Source organism: Pipistrellus kuhlii, unplaced genomic scaffold (assembly GCF_014108245.1).
Source record: "Pipistrellus kuhlii isolate mPipKuh1 unplaced genomic scaffold, mPipKuh1.p scaffold_m20_p_16, whole genome shotgun sequence".
Classification (NCBI taxonomy): domain Eukaryota; kingdom Metazoa; phylum Chordata; class Mammalia; order Chiroptera; family Vespertilionidae; genus Pipistrellus; species Pipistrellus kuhlii.
In genome coordinates this window covers 19,640,680-19,663,635 of record NW_023425471.1, presented here as the reverse complement: position 1 = coordinate 19,663,635, position 22,956 = coordinate 19,640,680, and the positions used below count along the sequence as shown (strand labels likewise).

The window sequence follows — 22,956 nt, the reverse complement described above, 5'->3', positions numbered from 1 at the left end:
TCTTTTTATTTCTATTTCTCAATCCCTGGTCGCCTCCACTTAGAACCAGTTCATTCATCTGTCTTTCTGTGCGGGACTCAGAAAAGGGAGATCCCCGCCTCATCAGGCCCCCGGAGCCTGCTGGTTGAACTCCTGGTTGAGGTGACAATTTGCATATTGTATATTTTATAGGATATACACTTAATGGCCAGATTATTATGCATTCAGAGATCATAATAATCTGGCCACTCAGTGTACAGACACCACTGTAATAAATGGAAATTTCACCCACACAGACACACCTTGTTTTATTGTGCTTTTCTTATTTATTATGCTTCATAGATATTGCTTTTTTTAAAAAAAAAATCAAAGGTGCCGAGACTGGTTTGGCTCATTGGATAGAGCGTCGGCTTGGGGACTGAAGGGTCCCGGGTTCGATTCTGGTCAAGGGCATGTACCTTGGTTGCGGGCATTTCCCCAGTAGGGGGTGTGCAAGAGGCAGGTGATCGATGCCTCTTTCTCATCGATGTTTCTAACTCTCTATCTCTCTCCCTTCCTCTCTGTACAAAATCAATAAAATATATATTTTTAAAAATCAAAGGTTTGTGACAACCCTGCTCGAGCAAGTCTATGGGTACCATTTTTTTCCAACAACATTTGCTCACTTTGTGTCTCTGTATCGTATTTTGGTAATTCTCACAACATTTCACAGTTTTTCTTTTTTATTATATTTATTATGGAGATCTGTGGTCAGAGATCTTTAGTGTTTCTATTGTGATTGCTTTGGGGTTCCACAAATCGTGCAATATAAGAGGATAAACTTAATCAATAAACACTATGTGTTCTGACTGCTCCACCAACTAGCCACTCCCTCATTTCACTCCCTTTTCTGCCTCTCTATTCCGTAGGACACAACAATATTAAAGTTAGGCTAATTATTACAATGGCCAAATAATTAGCCAAGTTGTGAATGCAATAGAAAATATATTGAAGGAAATTAAAAGTGCCACTCTAATGAACATATAATGATAAGAAATGAAACAGCATTCTTGATGATATGGAGAAAGTGTTAGTAGTCTGGATAGATCTCAAACCAGCTGCAAAATTCTCTTAAGCCAAAGCCTAATCTGAAACAAGATGCTAAATCTCTTCAATTCTATGAAGGCTGAGAGAGGTGAGGAAGCTTCAGAATAAAGGTTTGAATCTAGCAGAGACTGTTTTATAAGGTTTAGGGCAAAAAATCCATCTCTATGACATAAAAGTGCAAGGTGAAACAGCAAGTGCTGATATAGAAGCTGCAGCAATTTATCCAGAAGATCTAGCTAAGGTAATTAATGAAGGTGGCTTCACTAAACAACAGATTTTTCCATTTTTATGAAACTGTTTTATAATGGAAAAATTATAAAAATTTTTAGAACTTTTTAATGCCATCTAGGACTTTCATAGCTAGAGAGGAAAGTCAGTGACTGGATTTAATGTTTCAAAGAATAGATTGGCTCTCTTCTTAGGAGCTAATGTAGCTGATGACATTAAAGCCAATGCTCACTTAGCATTACAAAAATCCTAGGGCACTTTCAAATTATGCTAAATCAACTTTGTCTGTGCTTGTAAATGGAATAAGAAAACTTAGATAACAGCATACATTTTTACAACATGGTTTACTGAAAATTTTAAGCCCATCATGCAGACCTACTGCTCATAAAATAATTTTCTTCCAATATATTCAAAATATTATGCCTTGGCCTGGTTGGCATGGCTCAGTGGTTGAGCGTTGATCTATGAACCAGGAGGTCATGGTTCGATTCCCAGTCAGGGCACATGCCCCAGTTGCAGGCCTGATCCCCATTGTGGGGACTGCAGGAGGCAACCAGTCAATGATTCTCTCATCATTGATGTTTCTATTTTTCTCTCCTTCTGCCTTCCTCTCTGAAATCAATAAAACATATATTTAAAAAATATATTAGACTTTGTCACTCAAGAGCTCTGATGGATATGTACAGTAAGACTAACATTATTTTCATGCCTGTAAACATAATATTCATTCTGTATCTAGGAGTAATATAGACTTTCAAGTCTTATTTGAGAAATAAAATTTTAATGCAGCAGCTTCCATAAATAATGATTCTTTGATGGATTTGGACAGAGAAGATGGAACACTTTCTAGAAAGGATTGAGCATTCTACTAGTAGATGCCATTAAGAACATTTCAGAAGAGGTCAAAATATCAACATTAACAAGAGTTTGAAATGAGTTAATTCTAACATTCATGGATGACTCTGAGAGGTTCAAAACTTGAGTGGAGGAAGTAACTGCATATGTGATGGATCTAGCAAGAGAATTAGAATTAGAAGTGGATCCTGAAAATGTGATTGAATTGCTATAATTTCTTGGTAAAACTTGAATGAATAAGGAGTTGCTTCTTATGGATGAATAAAGAAAGTGGTTTCTTGAGATGGAATCTACTCCTGGTGAAGATATTGTGAAGATTATTGAAATGACAACAAAGAATTTCAAATATTTTATAAACTTAGTTGATAAAGTAGGAGCAAGGTTTTAAAGGATTTTCTACAATTTTAAAAGAAGTTCTAATGTGGGTAAAATGCTCTCAAACAGCATTGCATTATGCAGAGATATTGTTTGTGAAAGAAAAAGTCCAGCCTGCCCAGCATGGCTCCTTGGTTGAGAGTTGACCTATGAACTAGGAGGTAACAGTTCAATTCCAGTCAGGGCACATGCTTGGGTTTTGGACTTGATCCCCAGTGGAAGTGTCACCCAATGATTCTCTCTCATCATTGATGTTTCTATCTCTCTCCCTCTCCTTTCCTCTCTTAAGTCAATAAAAGTTATTTTTTTAAAAAGCAAAAAAGTCAGCCCATGGGGAAAATTTTATTATAATATTTTTAAAAAATTTCGCAGCTACCCCCGTCTTTAGCAACTACCACCTTGATTAGTCAGTAGGCATCAACATTGAGGCAACTCTGAAGGCTCAGGTGACATTTTTAGCAATAAAGTATTTTAAAATTATGTACATATGCATTGTTGTTTTTTTATTTTATTTTATTTTATTTTATTTTATTTTATTTTTTAAATATATTTTATTGATTTTTTAGAGAGGAAAGGAGAAGGATAGAGAGTTAGAAATGTCGATGAGAGAGATACATCGACCAGCTGCCTCCTACACACCCTCCTTCGGGGATGTGCCCTCAACCAATGTACATGCCCTTGACTGGAATCGAACCCGGACCTTTTAGTCCGCAGGTCGACACTATCCACTGAGCCAAACCGGTTTCGGCTGTTGTTGTTTTTTTTAGACCCAATGCTATTGCACACTTAATAGACGATAGGATAGTGTAAACATAACTTTTTTATGCACTGGGAAACCAAAAATTCATGTGACTTGCTTTATTGCAATATTTCCTTCATTGCAATGGTCTGAAATAGAACCCACAATATTTCCAAGGAATGCTTGCACACTGTCCACAGCACTTAATTACTACTAGGAAATTACAGCTATACTAATAAAAGGGTAGTATGCTAATTAGACCGGATGTCTTCAGGACATCCTTCCTGACAAAGCCTGAGCCAGAAGGAAGCTGCCTGGGTCCTGGGTGCCTGCCTATGGGGCTGGAGCGAAGCCACCCAGGTCCCTAGGTGAGCTGCACTCACCTCTACAGCACCTGGACCAGATGGCCCACAAGATCAACCTGGCCAAGTTCACCCACAGCAAGTGCTCCACTTCATTGTGATTGACCTAGTGGCCCAGGGTCTGGATATCCTGCTGCTGGAAAACATCATCAACTTCAGCTTCCAACCAAAGGCAAGCTCTTCTTGTACCACGTGGTTCATGTGGCCGGGGTGGCACAGCTTACCCCTTGGTGGCCCCAGATGAGATCCCCTACCTGCTGGACCTCCACCTGCTCCTCGGCCATGCCTTCATCCTTGCCCACCCCCACAAGGAGCCCTCAGGTGCAGTCGGTGTGGACAGCATGCTGGGCCGGGTGCCACAGAGCATAGTGGATGACGAGGACTCTGGCCTGTGGAACACCCCAGAGGTGTCATTGCAGCTCTGGGGCCTGGGCTGTGTAGCCGATAACGCCCAGCAGCAGTATGTGAAGTTGGCGGCCTTTGCTCTCTCCGGAGTCCATCAAGTGGGCCAAGGAGCTGGATCTTGCACTGCTGGGCCTGCACCCTCTCTTCAGCTCCAGCTTCAAGGAGGAGGAGCTTCAGTGGCTGAGGCTGGTGGACAGCATCAACCAGTATCATCTCTGAGATCAATGCCTACAGCCGGGACCTGAGCAGCCAGGTGATGCGGCCAAGTGGCACAAGGACTGCAAGGCCATCTTCAGCTTCCAGCAGGACCGTAAGGAATGGCAGGAGGGCCTGGCTGGCTTAGCCACGAGCTGCCCAGGGCTGCAGGTGGAGCATCCTGGGAAAGAGGAGGAGAAGGTGAGTCAGGAGGAGGAGGGAGAGCATGGAGGAAGTCTTCACAGGGTCTGTGGGCTAGAAACAGCAGCAGCCAGGACCTGAGCGGGGAGCCAAGAGGTGGAAGGAGGAGGCCTGGGTGCTGGACCAGGATTTCTATGTCCCTTATCAGCCCAAGGACTTCGACAGTAAACCGGGCCTGAGCATTGGTGGGGAGAGGGGTGCCTTTGAGCAGCAGGTGGCCGGCGCTGCCCTGGACCTGATGGGGGATGAGGATCAGAACCTGACCAGGGGCTGGGAACAGCTCAAGTGGGACCAGAAGAAGGGGTTTCTGGGACAGTCAGGACAGGAAGACAAGAAGAAGATCAAGACAGAAAGTAGTCACTACATCAGCAGCTTCTACAAGCAGGACCTCTATGGAAAGTGGAAGCAGAAACAGAAAATTGCCATAAGTTCAATGCCTGAGCCCAGTGGGCTGCAAGCATTTGGCCCTGTCAGAGGCATTGTTTGGGTGGGATCCAGTCAGGGCATGTGCAGGAGGTAACTAATTAATTAATGTATTTTTCACATCCATGTTTCTCTTTCTCTTCCCTTCCCTTCTACTCTATAAATTAATGAAAAATGTCCTCAGATGATGATTAACAGAAAACCAATATGCATATATACACACATATACAAAAATACATGAATATTGGGGGACTGGATGGCAGCCCCACAGATGTATGGATTTTGTGCACCAGACCTCTAGTTCCTAAATAAAATTAAAGGAGAATGCCAGAGCCTTTTTTCCTGGACAGTATTAATGTGAGCCTGACAATTACTGACAGCTTGTCAGAACAGTTTGTGTTTTTGCTCTCTAGGCTTCTCCTAATTATGAATAATAATTCCATCAATCATGCATTAGAAACAAGTAAATTATCCAACAGCACATCATAATCAGTTACATCAAAAAGCCTTTTAGGAAGACCTCATGTGGCTTTGTGTTAGCCTCCCCATTTGCAGCTCTCCAGGGGTATTTTCATAAAGTCAGGAGTCAATGGCTTGTCTCCTAGCACTGAAAAGTGGCCATTAGTAGATGCCTTTGCAAATGAAGCCACAAACTTTGAAAATAATGGTTCTTATTTTATTTGTTTGTTTGTTTGTTTATTTATGTTTAATGTCAGTCTCCTGACTTGCTGGACTTACACAGGGGATGCTACAGACTGACAGTGATAATTTGCAAAGGACTGGTTTTTCCTTGGCAACTACTGAGACTTCCTGACATCCATGTTGCATCCCAGCTATGAGCTGGACCTCATATACAGACAGTCCCCGGGTTACATTGGAGATCCATTCCTGTGGTGTGACGAAATGTGATTTTCGCCATAAGTAGGAACCCACCTACATAAGCAACTGCGTCACTCATATGGAGCATATACCCAGCAGTAATGAAGTGAAACAGTAAAAATAATAATAATAATAATAATAATAATAATAATAAAAGAAAGATAAAAATTCCCTGACCTTTACTTGTGGTAAATAAATAATTAAAAACATAAATCACATATGTACATATGTCAAAATGATGGAACTTTTTTTTTTTTATAAATAGATGGGAGATGGCGACGTAGCCATGAAATGACATATGTCGAGTCTGATGTAACCTGAGGACTGCCTGTATTTATATGTCCTTACCCTGAAAGCAAGCTTCCTCTAATCATAAAATTGTCCAATGACAAAATGAAAGTTGTTATTAAATTTACAGAGACACCTCCTAATCTTCATATTTTTGTAAACAATTTCTATAACCTTCTTCCTTTTTTCTTCCTTTTTTTCTTCTTTCATTTGTTGTGGCATATGACTGCTTGGCTCCCTCTATACATAACACATTTTTGTCCCCAATCTTGTTCTCTGGTGTGCTGCAAAGGAGATTACCTTACTGGAGATTTCACTGGAGTGGTAGATGTCAGAAAATAGTTATGCAATTTTTTAATATAGAATTTCTTCTCAGCATTATTGCATTTGCACTGTCTGTTACCGTTAGGTGGGGTTTTATTCATTTTTTTTATAAAGGAGAAAATTGACACACATATTGAATTCAAAACCAGATTCAGAACCACCAATAGCAATTGACACAAAGGTTGTTTATATTAATATGAAGGGAAGAAGGTAAAACATTCTGTTATCAGTCATTCTATTAAACACAACATTTACTGTGACCCACCTTGACAGCAGGTGTCCTGCCAGACTCTGTTTGTGTGTGTGTGTGTGGAGGGGTGTAGGATGAGAAGATATAAATATGAATAAAAGATAGTCCTCTTTGTCAGAAAATTTGCACTTTATTTTATCACAAATAAGCTGAAATGTGGCACAGAACTGAGGCAAGTCACATTCCAATTCCATGTTTACTAAATGGACTCTTCTTAACAGTGTCGCATGCTGAGTATCCACACATTCTTTGGGTGTATAGAAGTGGTTGATGAGTATCTACTGAGGCATCACAAAACACTTATTACACTTTTAAAATTAATAGACAAACTGGGGATGCAGAAATTTAATGTGCAATCAGATGTGTAGCCAGGGATATGCCGGCTTAGGCCTCCTTTCAAGAAAGAATTTGCTGTTCAGTAAGGGGTGCAGTTGATATCCAGTTGCATTGCCCTCATGATCCCACTCAACTTTCCAAAAGATGTCATACTTTTCCTTAAAATCTCCTAGTCAATAATTGTGTGATTTCTAAGGCCTGGTCATTCCTGCTTAATGTAGGGATCTAACAAGCAATCTTTATTCCCCAGCTCCTTACTGAGTTGGCTGAAACTGTCCACATCATGGACAGAGGTTGTCTCAGCCCAATCCTGCTCCTTTTTCCTTTTTTCCCCTCAGATATCACCTCATAATAATTGTTGTGTTCATAACTCTGTCTTCATATCCATTTCCCAAAGGATCCCAATGACCCACTGTGTCTGCCTATACCTTCAACTAATTTAAAGAAAAATATAAATTATTTTAAATCAAGGCAAGGGATTATAAAATGTCTGTAAACTTCTTTACCCCTAATAAATTTTATTTCCCTAGTAAAATAAGTTTTGTTTCTTTGGGCAGGTCACTAAGTCATTGTAAGTGTTGTTTGGGGTATCTCAATTGGCAATCTTGTAACAAAGGAAGTTTGGTAGAGACTGACTCATATACAAGCAATAAGGAGTACACTGTCTCTGTAGAGTTAAAAATAATAATAAAATCAACTAAAATTTTTATACTTGTTGTTATCAGCATGGGAACAGTAATTTTAAACAACGTCGGTAATAAAATAGTTTTCTTTGTAAAATTGGTATGCCCCCACCCCAACCATCCCTCACTCTTGGCCTTGATATGTCATTGTGTGCTATTTAAATTATAAATGTGAAAGAGTTTTCATTTTAACTGTTTTCAACCATGAAATTTTAAATTCTCCCTTTCATAAAATATTGGGCAAATCCTTTATTTTGGAATATTAAAATTTTGAATAGTCCTGTTTAAAACTCTAATATAACATGTATTATTCTAAAGTTATTGTACTAGTTAATGCTGGGTTTGTGTCTAAAGTGGACTGAAGTGACAGGTAATCAGTTCCCCTTCTCCGACTTCTTGCCCTCACTGGAGCTCTGTTTGTGTATGTTGGTAGGGTCTGGGTTTGGGATATTCTCACTATCTTGCTCTTACACATGTAGCTCCTCTGAAATAGGGAGGGGAGATAGAAATATACAGATACTTGGATATAATTGCTGCCTTTTGGAGCCCCATGTCTTGCTTTGATCTGGTCTCATTCTGTCTGCTGTTACTGGTATGTGGGTGATACTCAGGTGAGGATCAGCATTACCCAGGATCACTCCATCATACAGAGAAGGAATATAGTATTTTTCTTCTGGCCTCCATACCACCATTCTCTCCTCTGGATTGATTGTTCCAATGCTTGGCCAGTCAGTTCCTAGGGTTTCTCGAGGAGCTCTAGGAATTCTCAAGTTACTTACTGGGGAAACAAAATGAAACTAAAAAAAAGACAGTTGAGTCTTAATACAGAAGCTAGAGAAGATTTCCCAGAAAATAGATTAGCAAGAGATCAGAAAGTAAATATACTTCCAATCTCATGCTCTTATGACTACCATGATAGGATGTGAAATAATAGGTCTTCCACTGGGGATGAAAGAATAACCTCACATCACAAATAAATACCATCTATTTATCAGTAGATGGTGAAGCCTGATGGGATAGTGAAATGTTGAAATTAAGCTCATCATCTCCGGAATCAACACATACCTTATTAGATTTGTTTCCCTGGGAAAATCAATAATCTTCTCTGTGCCTCAGTTTTCTCATATGTACATGGGAATAATAGTATAAAATTTCCACAGACAATCTTGAGATGTATTATTCTAGAGATTATATTATGGATGATTCTGAGTGGCCAGCCAATCCTTCTAAAAATTTCAGTAATGAAACTTTCTTGGCAAAAATTATAAAGACAAATTGATTAAATAAGTCATGCTTTTGATTGCCTGCCATTATAATAAAGCTGCAAATTTTGTCCCTTCCTGGCTAAAATGGAATACAGATACAATACAAGTATTTCCAATTTTAGACCTGGAGCAATTATACAAAATAATGCAATGTAACTTTTCCCAGACTTACCCCTCACAGCCAACACCTGGGGGATATATGTGTTCTGTGGGGAAGCAGGGGACTTTGCTGGAATGTCTGTAAGGAAGATTCTCCGAAAAGTCGGGGGCCTTTTAGGGGGACTTTGCCAAAAGTGGCAGCCTCTGCCTTGACTTTCCCAAACAAGTACAAGCCCCCTGGTGTTTTGCTGGAATCTCTGTGTTTAATCTTTTAGACCTGACCTTGTAGAAGCATGTGCTTTCTCAAGGATATCTACCTATTGATTGTATCTAAAGGTTAATTTTAGTTCAAACTGTTGTTACAATAAAAGCCGAAGGAGGCAGGCAATCAAGGCTGTTTAGGTGCTTCCTGCCAAGTAGCCCCTTAGCCTCTCTTTCAGAGAAACATGTATTCTGTTCATCCATCACTCAGGGTTTACTCGTCAGTTCTGGCAGCATTAAACATTCTACTGATCAAACGATGGACACCCCTAGAAACAAATGATGCTTCAGCATCACCAGAGCCCTTTAGTTACATGTTGGGAGTTTCTATAAGTTGTAGAGTATTCTAAATGGGAAGAAAAATAAAACAAATTGAAATCAGAAAACTTGTCTAAATAATCATTGCTGACAAACTTCTTAAAGTTTCTCAGAGAATAATGTCTGAATTTCCAAGACAACAGACATTTGTTGTCATTTCTTTTCGCATTTTACATAAATATTCAATATACTACTATTCTTTGTATTTTTCCTTAAAGGAGCACCCAAAAATTGCATAAACTTCAGATCCCACAAAACCCGGAGTTACCATTGCTATTGACCTCTTAGCTTCTGCTCTAAATTCTACTATTTGTTTTCAGATCCTTTCTCCATCCCAACTATCCTATTCGATTTCTGTTGGTCTCTCACCTTTATTTAGGGGAAGGAAAATTAATGTTCCTAAATTATTTTATTTTACATGAATTTATGGGAGTTGATGTAAACTGAAACTGTAGATTTGATCTTCAGTGGAAATAAATATTAGTCTATGTTAAAACTGCATCATCCCCTGTTTTTTTGTCACTCCTATTCAAAATAATATTTGAAGTTATATCCAGAGTAATTAGGAAAGAAAAATAAATTTTAAAAAATCAAATTGAATAAGAAATAAAATTACCTTTCTTCATAGATGACATGATCTTTATATGCACAAGATCATAACGATCACACACACACACACACACACACACACACACACAATAAATGAATTCTGCAAAGTTCCAGGTCCCAAAATAAACACAGAAAAATGAGTTGCTGTTTGTTTGTTTGTTTGTTTGTTTGAACCCTTACCCGAGGAGGATATTTTTCCATTGATCTTTTAAGGAGAGTGTAAGAGAGAGAGAAAGATCAATGTGAATGAGAGAAACATATAGATTGCATGCTCCATGACCAGGGCCCTGGCTGGGGAGGAGTCTGAACCCAAGATACGTGGCCCCAAACAGAATTGAACCCAGGACCCTTTGGTCTGAAGGCTGAAGCTCTATCCACTGAGCCCAACCAGCTAGGGCAAAAATTAGTTGTTTTTCCCCCTCTACAACAATAGTAAACAATCCCAAAAGTAAATTAAGGAAATAATCCCAGTTACAATAGCATCAAAAAGAATAAAATGCTCAGGAATAAACTTAACTGAGGAAGCCAAAGAATTAGACACTAAATACTAAAAATAATTGATAAAAGAAATTAAATGAGACATAAGTACATGGAAATATATCCTGTATTAATGAATTGCAAGACTTAATATTGTTAAGATGTTAACACTACCCAAGTAATCTAGATATTTGATGTAATCCATATCAAAATTGCAATGATGATTTTTAAAGAAATAGAAAAAAATCCATTTTAAATTCATATGGAACCTCAAGGGACAGAGAATAGCCAAAGCAATCTTTAAAAAGAACAAAGTTGTGGGACTCAAACCTATTATTTTCAAAATTTACTGCAGTAATTAAAACAGTATAGTACTACCATAAAGACAGACATGTAGACTGATGAAATAGAATAGAGTGCTTAGAAATAAACCCTTACATGTATGTTCAAATGATTTCCACAAGGATTTAACAGGAAAAGGAAAGCTTTCAGGAAATATTATTGGGAAAACTGAACATTCACATGAAAAAGAATGAGGGCGGACACTTACCTTACACCATATACAAAAATGAACTCAAAATGGAAAAAAAGACCTAAATATAAAAGCTAAATCTATAATATTTTTAGAAGAAATAATGGGGAACATTTTTTAAAACAATAGGTTAGGAAATTATTTCTTTGCTGTGATACCAAAAGAACAGACAACAGTGTGGGGCATGCAGGAGGCAGCCAATCAATGATTCTCTCTCATTATTGATGTCTCTTTCTTTCTCCCTATCTCTGAAATAAATAAAAATATTTATAAAATTATAACAACTGCATTATATTCAAATTGATGCTGAATTAAAAAAAAATAACCCCAAGTGATCTAGATCTCCAAGATCATACCATGTATGCATCAATTATAGCATTCCCTGCTGGTTTCATTATTATGCTATAAACTAATTGTAATGAGACCATTCTAATTAAGTTATGCTCTTAAAGAATTAAGTTTCACTTGGCAACTTACACTTTTGATGATACAAACCCACTGGCAGTTGCAAAGCTAACTTTTGTGTACACTCAGAAGACAGACCATGCATGGTAAGGCAAACATTGTCCTTGCCTAGTGCGAAAGTTAAATATATTGCATTGTGTGTTGTGTGTTTACAGACCTGTAGAATAATACAGCTAGTCACTTATTTTATAGACTTTCCTAATCAGTCTTAGAACCATGTATGTTCCTGTATCAAGTCAAGAAAGCTAGCTTTTAACTAGAGTAAGATAAGCTTTTCAATTTTGGAGTCAGAGAACTGGTATGAGAAGAAATGAGAACCAGCCACTGAGGGCCTCCAGTGTGAATGGTTCAGTGCAATTAGGGTTTGGCTGACTTGCACTTTCAGGAAAAAGGCACTACCCAGCAATGCTGTGTAGGCAAAAATTGGGTCATCAGATTTCCTCCTTTTCCTGAAAGCGTTCCAGAAAAACATTTATTTTCGGACTGTAATGCTGATTCTTCAGTTTCTAACAAGACTCAGCTGAAAGTATTTAAGGGAGGAACCAGTAAACACTGTCAGCCATATTTCATTAGCCTAGCTCAGAGACAACAAAGGTCCACATATGTATTCACATGCAAACAGGAACAAATACATTCTATTTATTTTAATCAAACATTGGAAATATACTTTTTTCATTCTTAGAACACTGACCCAAGAGTACCATAGGCACCTTTATTTACATTGTTTTTGGAACATACACTCTAAAATTACAACTGACTAGAATATTCTCACCAAAGAGACAGATTTTCACTGCTAAACTCAGAGCTGTGTTGGCACGATCATAGTCATTTTCATCCTTTCCTTGACAGGAAATAGCACACAAAAATAGCGCGTTCCTTTCTACTCCTTTTGATCAAATAGCTGTTGACACTGACTGGCTTAGTGTCAAGTAAGCCTCAAATTCTGTGCACTGATAAAAGAATGGGAATAATTTAGCTATTGAAACTTGTAAGAATGTTTGCTTTTATTATTATAATCAATATCGTCACATATTACACAGATAAAATGACATAAACATATTTAAAGAAAAATTAATATAATTGCTAGCCAAATGCTTTTTTTTGTGATTAGAAAAAGTTCTGCTTCAGGATGTGTCAAATTCAGGCTTTTCCTTGTCTTTCATTTTTTTGGACACAGGCTGTAGGGGCAATGGCTACCTTGTACATATTCCTCTCATGGCAGAAATCTAAATTTTCCCAAAATGTGGGTGAAAACACACTATGCTTCTAAAGAAATAGTTTTGGAAATAACAACTTGTCATTTCCACCCATTTTCTATTGGACAAAGCAAGCCACATGACCAAATCTAAGTCTCAAGGAGGAACCAGTCAAAATTCTCAGCCATATACCATAGCCTATCTCAGGGACACCTAATGTTCTCATATACATTCATGTAGGGGTGGGAGATAAATATTTGCTAAATAATAATAATAATTTGTCATAGTCATACTCATGATACTCTATTTCTTTTATCATGTCAAACCTATGTCTGGTGATTCCAATATGTGCAATGTTTGTAGATCTGATATTTTTTATTTTAATGCCTTTTATCAAAATTCATTTATGGTAGTTTCTATGTGTGTGTCTACATATCTGTTATTATGAGCTTATATATATGCAAATTTAACTGAAGTAATTTTGGACTTGAAAGGACAATTTCTCAGAGAGAATTTCCTTTACTTCTGCTAAGTAAAGAGAAATTCATCCACAGAAATTATGATAATTACAGCTCACTTACTTTTTAAAAGAAGAGATTGTTTGTCAGGAAAGACATAGCAGACAAATTAACAAAAATGCTAAATAGTCTTCAGAGAAAAGCTCTATATGGGATCTAACTGCTTTCCCGTTTGGAGTTCCATATTCATAGAAACCTTTTATAAATGAACTGGTTAGATAGCAGCAGTAGGGAGGAATTTGGAGTGGTAACTAAAGTCTAAATAAAGCTTTAAACTATCAGGGTATATAAAAGTAGGAAGTTTAACCATGGTAATGACAAGCACCCAAATATTATTGGCTTAATGTAACTCAAACATAGCACTGGATCATACAACAATTCAATGTGGGTATTCAGTGGATGGCTTTGGTGGAATGATGCAAGGATTATCCTCCTCCTTCTCATAGCGCTGCTACCTCCTGCTGGGTTTCTTTTTCTATCTGCCAGAATAAAGTGGAGGAGACTGCAAGAGATATTTTGCTGTATTGGATCTGGAAGTGGTGTTTATAATATCCATCCACATGGTCCCATCTGCTGCAAGGGAGATGGGAAAAGGTGTGTGTAAATGTAACGAAATGAGTTTGGTAAACAACCAGCCAATATCTCTGATGCCTGGGGTTCCAAGCAAAACAGGTTGAGTGTCAAAATGTCCTAAGATTACATAACTCAAACACTGTAGCATATATTTGAGATTAATGGCTGCATATTAATAGTAAAACAACAGATTATAATATACTTTATAATGACCTATGGTGGTATATGGTAGTCATAGCTGATTGTGATAGTGGAAGGATAAAGTATTTTATCTCTACACTCTTATGCCCTTCTCAACACTCAATCTCCAAATAACAACAGGAATAAAAAGAAAACCTATACCAGCAAAGGTTTACTGTATCAATAAACAGAAATGACCTGGGACTGGTTTTTCTTTTTTAATATATATATTTTTATTGATTTTTTTTACAGAGAGGAAGAGAGAGGGATAGAGAGTTAGAAACATCGATGAGAGAGAATCATCGATCAGCTGCCTCTTACACACCCCCTACTGGGATGTGCCCGCAACCAAGGTACATGCCCTTGACCGGAATCAAACCTGGGACCCTTCAGTTCACAGGCCGACGCTCTATCCACTGAGCCAAACCGGCTTTGGCAGACCTGGGACTGTTGAAACCACTTGCATTTTAACAGTGACACTGTGAGGTAGGGGTAGTGTGAAGTCAAATCTGTCTCTGTGGTTTCCATTGATGGTGAGTCAGCCACCTTAAAAAGGGCAGTAGAGATTTGGAAATGGTCTTCCCAAATTTCTGTGCATGGGTGTTAATCTCTGGTTTCACTGTTGAGCTGTCAGGCATCTGCTTCCAAGTGGTGGATGCAGAATTCCTCAATTTACATTCGCATTTGAACTCCAGATGTGTGGTAGTTCCCACAGAAAACACCAGTCCAGTCCAGTAGAGTTGTCTTTCACCATATACCAGGAGTAAGATGATGCTGGGGATGAGCCCTGTGGGAGGAGGGGTGTGTAGTTTTGCAGTTTTTAATATGAGAACTCATACAAATGCTGACATTAATATTAAAATCATTGTGACTTTATCTGCATGTCTAGCATGTAATGAGGGCTTTTTTTCTGTTCCAGTTAAAATTAGAAAAAAATAATATCGCTGCCTATTATGTAGAGAAGGAAATTGATTATTGCAAAGTATACCCCAATTTTATTCCCAGAATGATGTATCTGTGCACTTCAACAGTTTGCATGTCTCTTGGTAGGATGGTGATTCTCTCATAACATCTGAGTCCTCTGAAGAGTTACACAGACATCTGCAGGGCCTGATTTTCTTTTACTCAGAGAGAAACTGACCTTGAACATAGTGATCAGCTAGCAAAGTAATGATCCCATTTCTTGTTGAAACAAGCTATCCATTTACTTCAGAAATGTCTTTTGAAGAATACAGAGGAAAAAAAGATAAAGAAAAATGCTCTGAATCAAGAAGGTTCCACTTTACAAATGGCAGGGTTAGTTTCCTGTGCATTAGAGACATTGCTTCATTTCAGCCCTTCTTATTCTGATTGTCTCACAGGCTATAAGGGCCATATAATAGAATAATGATGAGCCAGTAGTCTCCAGGAATAAATCTGGTTAATGTCAGTTTTTATTTGTATATCCTGGTTTCCCCTTTCCCAGAATCTTTTACTTATATTTTCCACAGTAAATATAGGAAATTCTATCTGTGCTCAATCAAAGTGACTGAATAAGAGCCTGATTTCACAGGGGGTCCTTCAGCTCTGATGCACATGTTCTAGGTTGTGTCTTCTGTAATCTAGACCAGGTTTGTAAATCCTTGACTTTGGGGGATAAGGATCTTTCTATAGAACCAAACTTCTCAACTCATTAGCCTACTCATACCTCAAAAGATACTCAGGAGATTGCACTGATTCCATCTAATAAAAGAGTAAAATGCAAATTGACCATCACTCCAACACACAAGATGGCTCCCCCATGTGATTAAAGATGGCTGCCCCCATGTGGACACAAGATGACCAGCAGGGAGGGCAGTTTGGAGGGACCAGGCCTGAAAGGGAGGACAGTTTTGGGCAATCAAGCCAGCAGGGGAGGGCAGTTGGGAAGAACCAGGCCTTCAAGGAAGGCAGTTGGGTATGATCAAGCCTGCAGGGGAGGGCCGTTGGGGGGGGGGGCAGGCCTGCAGAAGAGGGCAGTTAAAGGTGACCAGGCTGGCAGAGGAGAGAATTTGAGGGAGAACAGGCCTGAAGGGAAGGGAAATTGGGGGTACTCAGGCCTACAGGGGAGAGCAGTTGGAGAAAATCAGGATTGCAGGAGAAGGCAGTTAGGGGTGACCAGGCTGGCAGGGGGGCAATTATTCATCAATCAGGCTGGCAGGGGAATGGTTAGGGGGTGATCAGGCTGGCAGACAGAAGCAGTTAGGGGCAATCAGGAAGGCAGGAAGGCGAGCAGTTGGGAGCCAGCAGTTCTGGATTGTGAGAATGATGTCTGACTATCAGGATTGGGTCTAAATAGAAAGTTGGACATCCCTCTAGAGGTCCCAGATTAGAGAGCGTGCAGGCTGGGCTGAGGGGCACACAACCCTGTGCATAAATTTTGTCCACTGGGCCTCTAGTTTATCATAATGAGCCATTATTTGTATCTGACCTCTGAGACTTGTTGACATCAGTAGACATTGTAGACTGTGTAGAATTAGAAATCAGGTTCTAGAATAGAGTTTTGGAAATGGTACATTGAATTTTGGACATATTCCTAACACAGAGAGGCAAAGAGCAGGAAACTAGATGGATTCTTAACCAAGCAAGAGAGATCCAGGTCTCAAATTTTCAGAATGAGATGCCAATTGGTACTGCATTAAAGTTACAGAGGGTTGCTCCCCACAGCCTATTTTTAAGAAGGAAAACAAGTTTTATCACAAAACCAAGGAATAAAAGAACAAAAAGACATTGGGATTCCTCCCTTTGCAAAAACCCACCAGATTTACTATGGAAACAATTCGAGTTTACAGTAAAACAATTCATAAATTATATGACAAGTTACCTCTTCTCCATGGAATTGTGGAGATGAGTCTCAGCAACTGAATCAGCCCCATGTGAGGGCCAAATGGGAGGAAATCTTGTGCGGGATTCATAAAAGTGATTGAGTGGGTCTGCATGTATGCATGCACTGAGGGAATTACTGGTAGTCCCCATAGAAGAACAAGTGGAATGGAGTCCTCCACTAGATTCCTAAAGGAAGTATACTTGAAGTGGCCAGCTTAAGTGCTCTCAAGCAATCACTGATGAGAGAAAGCATGGTGAATGGACATCCTATGGAAGATTCTTGAGATTTAGGGATTAGAAGATGCCTGCATGTGAAAAGTTTAAAAAAAATGACAATTGAATGGGATCCTAATTTAGATTCCTAAGAAGTTATTGTAGAATGGCAGATATCCTGTACTCAGGGAAATAGACCCAAGATAAGGTCAAGTGAAATATTTAGATTGGGTTCCTAGAAGGAAAGGGAAGGACGAAGAGTGAATATGAGGTTAGGAGCTCTGTCACATCTATTGTTAACTAAAGATAATTTTTCCAGATGCCATATAGGGAAATGAGGTTCAAAATAAATTTCTGATTTGAAAAACTATTTTGCAGGTCAGAAACATTTGTATTCTTAGGATTTTGGTTGGACCTACATGCGCCACAAAATAACACTGGTAACACAGTCCCTGAAAAGTCCATCTTTGTGCAATATTATTTTATATCAGAATGTTTTGATGTATGTATATGTTTGCCTATAATTTTCAAGAATAATGTCCTGCAATACTCTTTAGTTCCTATTGCTTGAAAAACTGGTTAGATATACAAGTGTATTGTAAAGGTCATCCATGTATTTTAATACACTTCTAATAATTCTTCTAGATTTTAAATCTGACTGACATAGGTGTACATTCCAGCTCCACTACACCATGTCTGTGCAGTTTGGAGGAAGCTTTTTAATGTCACTAAGCCCCTATTGGTAAATAAGGACAATAATATAGCTTACCTTCTAGCACTGCTATGATGAATAAGGACATTACACAAAGGAGTCTGATGCATAATAAATGCTAAATAAATTAGCAATGATGATGACGATGATAATGATGATGATGATAGTGATAATTACTGTGAGAGGAGGCTGATGCAATATCATGAAGGGTCTGGAAATTCATACTAGGCCATTCATGACACTGGAGATGGAAACATGTAAAGGCAGTCTGATATTTCAAGTCCAGGAGAAGATAGCTTCATGAGCACTATGGGGTATCACAAAGATGAATCATGGCCTGGCCAATGAGTCCATGGGTGTTGTCAGTTAGTTCACTGGGGCAATTTCATATTATAAATAAATAGAGGCCCATAGCACGAAATTCATGCTTGAGTATGGTTCCTAGGCCTGGCCTGTGATCAGGGCCACAGTCTTCGGCTGCCCACAACCAGACCTGAGCCCTGCTGCCACCCACCTAGGTTCCCTGTTTGCCATTGGGCAATCTGAACCTAATGTCTGGGGGAAGAGACCAAGAGGTTGGCCATTCACTTCCACTCTCCGGCCCTGCCCCTGATGCGGGTTGCCCTCTGTGTGTAGGGTGACTGGTGGGAAGGGCGCCTTGGCCTGGCGCCACCAGCATCCCCTGGTTCCCTGTTCACCATCTAGTGATTGGAGCCTGTCATCCAGGGAAAGGGCCCAAGAGGTGGTCAGTGTGCCTCATAGTGACTGGTTGAGCAGTTGTTCTGGTTGTTCCACCATTAGGGTCAATTTGCATATTACCCTTTAATTATATAGGATCAAAGTCTGGTGCCCAGCTGGCCTTCCCTGATGGAGACCCGAGATTGAGGTGGGGGTCCTTGTTGGGGGGCAGGGCCAGCAGGGGCTAGGGGTTGTGGGGAGTTTACAGGCTGGCCATGCCACCAATCAGAGTAGGGGTCCCCACTGGGGGACAGGGCCGGCTGGGACAAGGGGCCATGGTCATTCTGGTGTCTAGTCATTTTGGTGGTTCTGCCATTTCAGTCGCTGGGCTTTTATTATATTGGAAACTCAAGGAACAATAAGGCCTGGTCCTCTCATAATCAGCTGATTGTCACTGGATCTCATTCCTTGTAATTTCCACTGATGTTAATCACAGACAGCTGCTTAAAATGTATAATTCATAACAGCACAAAACACTATGAATTTTATGACTCAGAATAGGTGCATAAACTGTAGCTGTCTCAAATTATTCAAATAATGAATTTAACAAAATGACTTTTCTTTGCAGCCACTTTCATCTGAAGGAGCAATACTCTATCAGTAATCCAGTCCTTTAACAATAATGGTCCTACCTTGACAATTACCAGTTAATCTAATACAACCTTCATAGTCACTGGAAAATAAAGGTCTTTTTTTGTGTGTAAGCTGCAACCATTTTATTTTGGCTTTTGTTTAAGTGGATTCTGTTTACTAGACTTAACCTACACACCTTTAAACTAACCTCTCCACTGGCCTAGGCATGTGAGTCTCCAGTTGGTTCCCAACTGTTTGCCCAGATATACTTTTTTTTTAACTTATAAAAGTAGTTATTTTATTTTATTTATTTCTTTTTTATTAATTTCTTTATTGATTAAGGTATCACATATTTGTCCTCAAACCCCCTTCCAATTCCTCACCCCCCACTCATGCCCCCACCCCCCTATTGTCCTTGACCACTGGTTAGGCTCATACGTGTGCACATAAGTCCTTTGGTTGATCTCTCCCTTTTATTCCCACCCTCCCTTTGAGGTCCAACAGTCTGACCCATGGCTCCTTATCTCTGGGCCTGTTCTTGTTCTTCAGTCTATGTTGTTCATCATTTCCCCTAGATGAGTGAGATCATGTCCTACTGTAAATATACCTATAAGAATAAAAAATGAGACAAGCAATAATCCTTATGCTGAAAGGCATATGAATTAGTCTGCAGTGAGCTTCTTCCTGGGCCACCAGTTTTTTTGAGACCCAATTTCAATGTCTAACAGTTCCTTATGTGTACATGTCAACAATGATATTTCAGTTCTGAATGGTGGGCAAATGGTTGCCCTGATATACTTCTTAATATCTTTCTCACTAACCTCATCACTCCCTCTCTTGTTAACTGATTACAGATTCCATAAAAGCTCAGTCTTGGCCCCTATTCAATTCTCTGTCATCTTCTATTCATCTCCTATTCAAAGCTTCCCATCCAGTCTTCCATGCAGAGATTCCCAGCATTTCATTTGGGATATCACCCTGATTGATGTCCCCCCTTCAGTATTTCTAGCACAAAGCTTATTTTCTTGACATAAGCATAATACAGGAATGTAGGGTTAGCATGAATATCTCAGAATATAAAATCTCATAGTGTATTCCACAGCGAAGTGGAGAGAGGCTGATATACAAGGAAGGGGAGATGGATATTGCTATAGCTTATGTGAAATCGACCCATCAACCAGCATACTTAGTTACTGTTCCTCCCGGCTAAGACTGTGTTAACTAAGAGTAACATGGAGGAGGTTGTGAAATATACTTTATTTAAAAAATCACAAAAGTACATGTAGTACATATGTAATTCATAATAGAATGGTGTTTAGAGATTTGGATTATATGTAACTCATAATAGAATGATGTTTAGAGATTTGGGATTCCAATATCAACAGCATTCTTGAAGGAAAATGACTATGACGCACTAGTGTTTTGGAATTTGATATATAGCATTCAGAATTAATTTCTATCAGGTTGTATTTTCTTTTTTTGCATATGGATTTTTACTTCTAAAGAAGGGCTTCTAATGAAATCATTAAGAGTACCAATATTGCTCTGGCCTGGTGGCTTAGTTGGAGTGCCACCCCCCACACCAAAAGGTTGCAGGTTTGATTCCTGATCAGGCACATATGATATTTCATATCATATGAAATATCATATGATATGGTTTTGGGTTTGATTTCTGGTTAGGGCATGCAAGGGAGGCAACCAATCAATGTTTGTCCCTTCCTCTATCTCTAAAAAATCAGTTAAAAAACGTATCTTCAGGTGAGGATTAAAACAAAAATGGTATCAACATCATTCATATTGATCTCTCCCCATTTCTCTCAGTCTGTTAGCAGCTGGATCAATAAGAAAAGAAAGTCTCTTTACTATTTAATTTTTGTCAAACTAGGTGACCTCTCTGAAATGTGATATTGACACCTTTCTTAAAAGAAAGGAAATGCTAAGTGGTAGGCAAAAACACTTTTGAAGGAGAAGATGCAAAATTTTTTGTACCAATAAGTTATGTGTTTTTCTTAATTATGTTGATTTCTGCAAAGCCCCAATTGATGCATTTGTCTGTAGCTGGGGAAAGAATGAGGCAAGATTACCTACAAAAATTCTTGTATAAAAACTGTCATTGAGGTCTTTGCTCTTGACATTTATTATAAGAGTTAGATAAAAAGTTTTTACCATGGGAATAAATGAAGTCACACTTCTTTAGATCTGCTTGGCCCTAGGACCAACATGACCACATTCTCGTGGTGTTTAATGATTTCTGCACCCTCACTATCAAACATTTTCCTCAACTAGCAGTTGTCATGGTGACCATCTAAATTCACTCTGGGCACACTTTAAGATGTGGTACATAATATGTACAGTCTCTTCCTCCACATGTGTAACGTCTTGGAGGAGTCCAGCCTTTCAGCCAAGCTATGTGCCAAAAAATAAAAAATGACCTCCCTTCCCACATTTGTCATGCTTGGGTGACTGAGTCTGTAACAGTTGTTACAATGTATTTTTTCTCGCTTATTAAAAGGAACAAATCTTGAGACCTGAATTCAGATTACACCTCTGGCTTTTTTTGTTGTGATTTAATTTCCTTTTCTGATAGAGTGTAAAGTATAACATCTTTTTCTTGGGGGGGGGGGGGGGGAAGAACCAAGGGTGATTTCTTATGCTGAGACTGAGCAGGGAGAGTAGTTGCTTTCATGACCCTGCTTTGTCCACCAGCAGTATTCTCTATTGTTTAAGTGCTTTTTGTCAATTAGAGTTTACCTTCAATATTATTTGGTATTAGTTACAGGTGTGCCACATAGTAGTTAGACAATCATACACTTTACAAAAGTGTTCTCCTTGATATTTCCAGTACCCATCTGGCACCATATATAGTTATTGCAATAGTAGTGGCCTGTGCATGAAATTCATGCATGGGGTGAGGTTCCTCAGCCCAGCTTGCACCCTCTCCAATCTGGGACCCCTTGGGGATCAGGCCTAAATCAGCCATTGGACATCCCTCTTGTAATCTGGGACTGCTGGCATCTAACTGCTCAACTGCCTGCCTGCATGATCACCCCTAACTGCCCTCTCCTGCAGGCCTAATCTTGCCCCCAATGGCTCTCCCTTGCTGGCCTGATTTCCCCTAACTGCCTCTGCCTCAGCCCCCACTACCATGGCTTTGTCCAGAAGGAAATCAGACATCCAGAAGATGGCTGGTCGACCTGGTCTAATTAGCATATTACCCTTTTATTAATATAGATATATTATATAGGATAGAATTGCTTAAATAGGGGGAAAAGTCTTTTTCAGCAGGAGGAGATGCTCTTGGCAGACAAAAATACATAATCCCTATATCTGGACTGATAGCCAGCCATAGGCACTATACTGCCAAACCAATCATTAAAAAATTGAGCCTCTTTCTTACACATTACACCAAATAGCTATTGCCCTTAAAACCATTCCTCAGGCCCCAACTTAGGTTCTGCCTTTGCATTTCACCCAGATTAGGTTCTGATTGGTTAGTTTCTATGCCAGTCAGCATCAAAAGCTCTGCTTCCTAGGCAGCCATTGGCTCCTTGCAGTTCACCCAGATTTGGTTCTGACTGGTCAGTTTCTATGCCATTCAGTGTCAAAACTCTGCCTCATAGGCAGCCATTGTCTATTACAATGAAAACTGAACAAAGTATGTGAGAGACTGAGTCATACCTCACTGCCTTTATAAAGTGATTTGGTCAAATGGGGAATTTGTGCTCTGGCCCAGAACTAACAAGAGAACAGGTTGAGAACCAGGAAGCTTAGGAGG

The 22,956-nt window shown here is 39.3% G+C and overlaps 1 pseudogene; it reads left to right on the top strand.

The window, feature by feature from the left end:
• Positions 1-2,431: 2,431 nt before the first annotated feature.
• The window catches only part of LOC118720205, a 58,575-nt pseudogene continuing 38,050 nt past the window's right edge, over positions 2,432-22,956 (top strand).